The sequence below is a fragment of the Cannabis sativa genome, chromosome 2 (genome assembly GCF_029168945.1).
Source record: "Cannabis sativa cultivar Pink pepper isolate KNU-18-1 chromosome 2, ASM2916894v1, whole genome shotgun sequence".
Lineage (NCBI taxonomy): Eukaryota > Viridiplantae > Streptophyta > Magnoliopsida > Rosales > Cannabaceae > Cannabis > Cannabis sativa.
This window is the reverse complement of record NC_083602.1, coordinates 40,925,223-40,932,222: the sequence shown is the minus strand read 5'-3', so window position 1 is coordinate 40,932,222 and position 7,000 is coordinate 40,925,223. Positions and strand designations below refer to the sequence as shown.

Genomic DNA, 7,000 nt, shown 5'->3' with positions numbered 1-7,000 from the left:
AATGAAAATCATTGATTTAAGTTGATCCAAGAATTAATTAAAATAAATAATTAATTTACAACTTAATCTATTTTTCAAGATAAAATTCGAAATTCTAGCATTTAAGAAATGCAATTTCGAAAATTGATTAATAAAATAAAGAAAAATATATATTTTGAAAATTATTTAAATTTAGTTGAAAAAATAAATTTCAACTAAAAATAATTTTCTATTTAATTAAATGTCATGAAAAAGAAATATTAAAGTATGATGATAAAAATCAACTTAGATATTTAATTTTCAAATTAGTTAAATGTATTAAATTCAAGAAATAAATAATTAAGTGTAGAGAATGCTTAATTATTAATCTCTAGTTTAATACTAGGAAAAATATACTTAAAATAAATTGTACCAAAATTAATTATTTAAATAATTAATTTCACAATGTATAATATTTTCCTATTTAATATTAGAAATAATAAGTAGTCTAGAAATTAACTATCTAGAAAATATCTTATTTGACTAAGTATCTTTTCCACAAAATTTGAAAAAATATCTAATTTAAGTTGTATTAGAAAAAATCTAGAACTTAAATATTTTCAAATTTAAATTTAATTAAATATCAAAAATTAAGTTGTAACCACTTAATTTGAAAATATTCCATTTTAAGTTAATATATGTAAAGATATTAACTTAAAAAATATCAAAAGAATCTTAATAACCAATGCCTAAAATTCCTCAACTTAATTTTGAAATTTGAAATTCAAAAGATATTCAGATTTAAGTTGGTTAGTTGTAGATAACTAAATATCAACTTAAATAAGAATATTTAATGAAAAATTTAAATTAAGTTTCAGAAAGAATCTAGATGGTTATAATTCTATATTTAATTAAATACAAGAAAATACATATAGTTTAGCTTAGAATAAAAAAATTCTTTAAACTATAATTTTCTTAAATTAATTTCAAAATAAATGAAATTAATTATGTTGCTAATCAATTTTATTAGGTTAAACTAGTGTAATTAACCTAGTACAGTTGTTCAAATCAGGCAAATGGGCCTTCACAATTGGGGTGGTTCATGTGAGGGGGTGCTGGGTTCAGTATGTCGTACCCACTTCTATGGCTCCCAACTCTCACACAAGGCCCAAAAGAGAGGAATTTAACCTTAATAAGAACAACTGTTATTAATTGAATAGGCCCAATAACTAAATGGGCCTAAATAAATTCTATCAAGAACTATGATAATTTATTTTAGCAACAACAACCTATATGTATCTATAATCAAACTAAACACATAGGTTCACACAGGCACACTTTGGATGGGTCCTATCATGTTGCTAGGTCATACACAGATGAAAGAAGATTGTAAATATACCTGTTACAAATTATTAACTTGACCAAGGGAGCCATCAGATCATTAGATCTGGCAAAAAGTAACCATGGCTATTTGCAATCAAGTAATAATAAGTTTTGAAAACTTACAAACAAGTTAAAACACATACTCCTGCAACAAGGTTAGTTGGATAGTTGGATGTAGGATTTATTTAATTTTAAATTAAATATTTAATTTCGAACATAATTAATTAAATAAATAATAAAAAAAAATTTCGAAAATTTAAAAAAAAAATTGAAAAAATTCGAAATTTAAAAAAAAAATTAAACCTACAATTTTTGAAAAATTAGGTTTCAACCAACCTAAATATCATTTCAAAAATTTGCTAACTACTTTTAAATTTTAAATGTTATTTTATAAATAAAGATTAAATAAAAAATTAGAAAAGATAAATAAATATCTTTTTCAAATTTTAAATGTAATTTAAATAAATAAAATAACAAAATTTAAAAAATTAGCAAAATATCTTATATCATTTAAAAATTACATGATTATAAATATCTTATTTTTAAATTTAAAATAAGATAAGATATAATCAAATTTTAAAATAAGATAGATTTTTAAGCAAGAAGATAGATACTAATTCTATTCAAATTCAAATTACACTAATATCTTGAATTAAATTTTAAAAATATTAAATTAATTCAAAATGATAATTAGAATTGAATTAGGAATAGTAATAGTATAAATACAAAACTATACAAAAAAATCGGAAGTTAATTCCATGAAAAAGCATGAAAAATCGAAGAAAAACGAAAAAATTGTGAACTGTACGGACAGTTTCGCGATCGCAGGAAAATTTCAACACAGCCCCGATTTTTTTCAAAACTTCAAAAAATCATAACTAATTCAAATAAAATCCAAATTGAGTTCTGTAAAAGGCTAACTTGCTTAACTTTTTTCCATACTATCCAATAAAAATAATTCCAGAAACAAAATCGCAATTATTTTTCACGAAAATTTACAAACATCAATCAATCATCAAATAACACTCAATACAACATGATACCATCCAAAAACATACAAACAATCGTTTTAAAGTCCAAATTTCTTGCAAGTAAATCAATTACCATGGCTCTGATACCAGTTGTTGGAATTTATTTTACCAGGATCTTAGATCTACTCACAAGTATGTTTATTAACATCCTAAATATGAACTTTCTAAAACGATAAATTAAACACATATAAAGTTTAAGAAACCTTACATTGGTTGCAGCGGAATAATATGACTCCTTCCGTTCAGATATCTAGCCCTTGATTCCTTTCTGTAGCAGAGCATTATCAATATCTGAACTTGGATCTCTTTCTCTGAATCTTTGATGCTGAAACTCCTTTGCTGATGATCTTTCTTCACGATCTTCCTCACTATGATTGAGGTATCACTTGATGTGTGTGGACACTACTCATACACTAAGGTAGTTTGAAATTCAAAGGAAGAGAAAGAAGAAGTGGTAGCTAAAGTTAGGGAGAGAGAGAGGCTCAGTTTTTCTGAATCAGAAGAAAGTGTCAGAAGAAAAGTCTAATTTTACTGAAGCCTTCACTATCTATTTATAGCATTCCACTAGGGTTAGATTGGAATTACATGGCATTAAAATAATGAAAAAATCAACTTAAAAACCTACAATAGGTGGCCGACCAAGCATTAGTGGATTGTGCCTTGGGTTTTGCAATTTTGCAATTTTAACACCTTTTGTATCTGATTTTCTCAAAAATGCCAATTTCCTAATTCAACCATTTAAATGCCAATTCTAACTATTTAATAACTATAAATAATTATTAAATAATATTGTCACTTATCATATTTATTAATTGAACCATACAGAGTATCATAATTAACAAATATGCCCCTATAAACTCTTTCTTTACAATTTCGCCCTTACTTAGTGAAAAATTCACAAATAGACATAGTCTAATTTGAGAATTATAATTGATTAATCAAAACCAATTACATGAGTCTTACAAGCAATATTATCTCAACTAGTGGGGGGACCATGGGTCTATATAACCGAGCTTCCAATAAGTAGATCAAGAATTTAGCACTAAAATTCACTAACTTATTAATTCTTCGTTGAATCCACGCATAGAACTTAGAATTGCACTCTCAGTATATAGAATGCTCTATATGTTCCACCATATAGACACATCATTAGTTATCCATTGTAATAATCCTAATGTGATCAATTATCCTCTATATGAATGATCTACACAGTAAAGGGATTAAATTACCGTAACACCCTACAATGTATTGATTCCTTAAAACACTTGACCCCGTATAAATGTGAAATGAGATCTCTACCATTTATTTTCGTTTGGTCAAGCTCGAAGGAGATCATCCTTTGCTTACTATTCGCCAGATAGAAGCTATAGATTCCATGTTCATGATAGCGCTCCCACTCAATTGCACTACCGTGTTCCCAAAATGTACGTATCACCCTGACCTAAAAGTAGGCTTAACTAAAAATCAAAGAACACGAATAGCCTTTCAAGATTGAGCCTAATCATAACAGGATTAAGATCATTTGATCTAGGATCAACTTGGCGATATTGACTTGAATAGATTTTACGGTAAGTTTAATTAAATCTAAGTCAAAGTTCAATATCGGTCCCTTCCGATGCATACTCCATGCATCCAACCTGAGCTTTACTTTAACTAATGCTCTGGAAAGAACATAGCACTTCTCCAAATGCAAGTAAACTCTGTTGTAGATTATCATATCAGTAAAACCCTATGTGTGATAAATCTAGGAAACTTTATTCACATAGTCATGTTTACTTTCCAATGTGTTGACGGCACAATAAACAGGATCAAGTATGTGAAAAGGGTTTCAGATGAATTTATACATTATGTACATATAATCATGAAATAAATCATGTGAACCATGCAACATTAAATGTTATTTCTGATCTATATTAATAAGTAAATCTGATTATATTGAAATGAGTTTTATTTAGGGCATAAAACCCAACAAATTATTGTGATATATTTTTATGTTGAAAATATTTTGTTTGAATTTAATTTTGTTTGTGTTTAATTGAAAATATAGTATTTGTGAAAATAAAAGAGAAGAAATAAAAGTGATTAAAATGTGGCCCAAACACATGAAAATCGGTATTTTTTAAGCCATAAAGGGCTCGTTTGGAGCCATGTATAAGGACCCTGTATTGTATTAAATTGTAATATTACAATGTTTGGTGGCACCATGTATTGTAATAAATATTACAACTTTAATTTTTAATACAACCTATTATGTATTATTATATACTGAATAAAAGTCCTACATTAGGATGTATTGTATTATTTTGTAGAGTTTGCTTGTATTAGCCCGTACTCTCTTTCTCACAAGCCACAACTACTTCCATTTCACTGGTTTTCAGTCATCTTCTCCGGCCGATTTGGCCGGAATTTCAGTCATCTTCTCTGGTTCCGCCCAAGTGTTCTCGGATCTATTTCTTCGTCTGGTATGTACGTGTACCTCTCTCTATATTACACATATCTGCATTTTCTTTTTATTATTATTGATTTAGATCTGATTTTGTTTTCTCAGTGGAACTCCTAACCTCCATAGCTCTCTCTCTCTCTCACGCTCAAGATTCTATTTCAGGTATAATAAAAACTGATTTCGAATTTTCATTTTTCTACACTTCGGAGAGTATTGAATCTATTTTGGCTTATGAAAATCTGATTGTTTTTTGGGGTGCTGTTTTAGGGTCTTTTGTGATGTGTATGAGTGTTTTTTTTTTTTTTTTTTTTTTTTTTTTTTAAAAAAAAAGTATATACTATTATTATGATTGTTTGTTAACATTCTTAGGTATGTTTGAATTTATTTGAATTTCATTTTCAGATTTTTTTTGGGTTTTTTTTTTATTTTTGTTTTTTAACAAAGATTTCTGGGGTTATGGTTTTTGGTCTTCTGTGACTTTTACATGTGCATCTTCCTTGTGTCCAAATTGTGAAATATGGAGAGTGTTTGATTAAGGATTATTGGTTGTTTGGTTTGAGTGAGAACACAATCTCTCTCTGTTTTGGCCAAATTTGTAAGCTTAATTGGGGACAGAGACACTTATTATTATTATTATTATTATTATTATTATTATTATTATTATTATTATTATTAGGTTTTAGATTACAGTGAGCTTAGTGGGGTCCGAGTCTTTCAATTTTCCATGGCTTCTTTGTTCTTTGTTTGGGTATGAATGGTGGAAATTTGCCTAATTTGGGACATTATTCATTGGATTCAATGCAAAGTATTTTTGGGTTTCTTTTTGCTTCCATGAACAGAATTTGGAGTAGGCTTATATATATAAAAAGGTATTTTTCTCTGTAAAAAAATTATGAGCTAAGTGAGTTTACAATATAATGAAATGTATTACTATAATCACCAATATTGCAATTTGCAATTTATTGATGAAATGAGAAGAGTTGCCATATTAGGATTTAGCTTAGGATTTTCAGATTGAACATTCATGACTGGAATTGATTATGTTTTGAGTTTGAGGGGTTGGTTGGTATTACAGTGATTGATTGTTGTAGTTAAATTCTTGTTTGTAAAGGAAAAAAGGGAATTTGATGTCTTCCTTTGGACTCAAGTTTTTGTGTTAGTTTATATTCCTTGATTGAGTACTGATACCAAAACTTCTAAAGGAATCAATTTACAGGGAAAGCTGAATGAAAGGCCTAAAAAGTGTCGTTAATGGCATGATTATATATAGAGAGAGTTTTCTAACTAATTAAAATTTTTTTGACTATGTTGTTGGTAAAAATTAGTAAAGTCTTCGTTTATTTGAAAACAAAATAAAATAATTAGATTAATTGGAGTTTATTATCTGGAGGGTTTACCACATTGCTCAGTAGGTATCTTTTGTCTTCTATTCCATTCATTTGGATTTTCTGTTTTGGTTTTCTCACCAAGTTTTTTGTTTTTCATTCTGGGATTTTAAAGGTGGGTCTAATGTATGTGGTTTTTTTCCTGTAATTTATCTGGGAAGTGGGTCTGGCTTTACCTCATTAGTCAATAGTTACTACATGTCATTGTTCTTGTTTCTTTATAGCTAATAGTATGAACCCTGTTTGAATTTTTGTCCATGTAAATGTAATCAAGCGTGTTACAATTATTAAAGTATATTTCATCTGAAATTGATCTTATCACTAATTGCAGGAGGAAGGGTGGCCACTTGGTCTGCAGCCACTTAATGCAAGAGTTGGTTTAGCTAGAAACAGAAATTTTTCAGAATCAATATCATTCAACACTTTAATTTCTGGTTCTCCAACATGTTCTACAAATTCTTCCTCAGATGATGATGGTATGAAGGAGATCGCTTCTACGTTCAAAATAATGTTTGAACATTCAATCGAGCAAATGAGGTTGATGGTGCAAGGGACTACATCAAGTCGTTGATTTGGTTACGTGAGTATTAATATGTGAGGATTGATTTTGTTGGTTGAACTTTGGTTTTGGTTGTTGAATTTTTATTTGGTCGGTTGAATTCTGATTTAGTCGGTTGAAATTTAGTGCTACAAAGTCTATTTTAATTATGTAATTTTTTTTTAAACAATTTGGTTACTTTTTTATGATAATATATTTAAAATTGACATTAATATTCGTGTTAGAATCACATATGACATAA

At 28.0% G+C, this 7,000-nt stretch overlaps 1 long non-coding RNA gene across 1 annotated transcript; it reads left to right on the top strand.

Moving 5' to 3' along the window:
- The first annotated feature begins 4,619 nt into the window (after window positions 1–4,619).
- LOC133034953 (uncharacterized) lies at window positions 4,620–6,971 on the top strand. Its single transcript, XR_009686263.1, has 3 exons — window positions 4,620–4,834; window positions 4,921–4,977; window positions 6,532–6,971. It is a non-coding gene; the product is annotated as an uncharacterized LOC133034953 (long non-coding RNA).
- The last annotated feature ends 29 nt before the right edge of the window (window positions 6,972–7,000 follow it).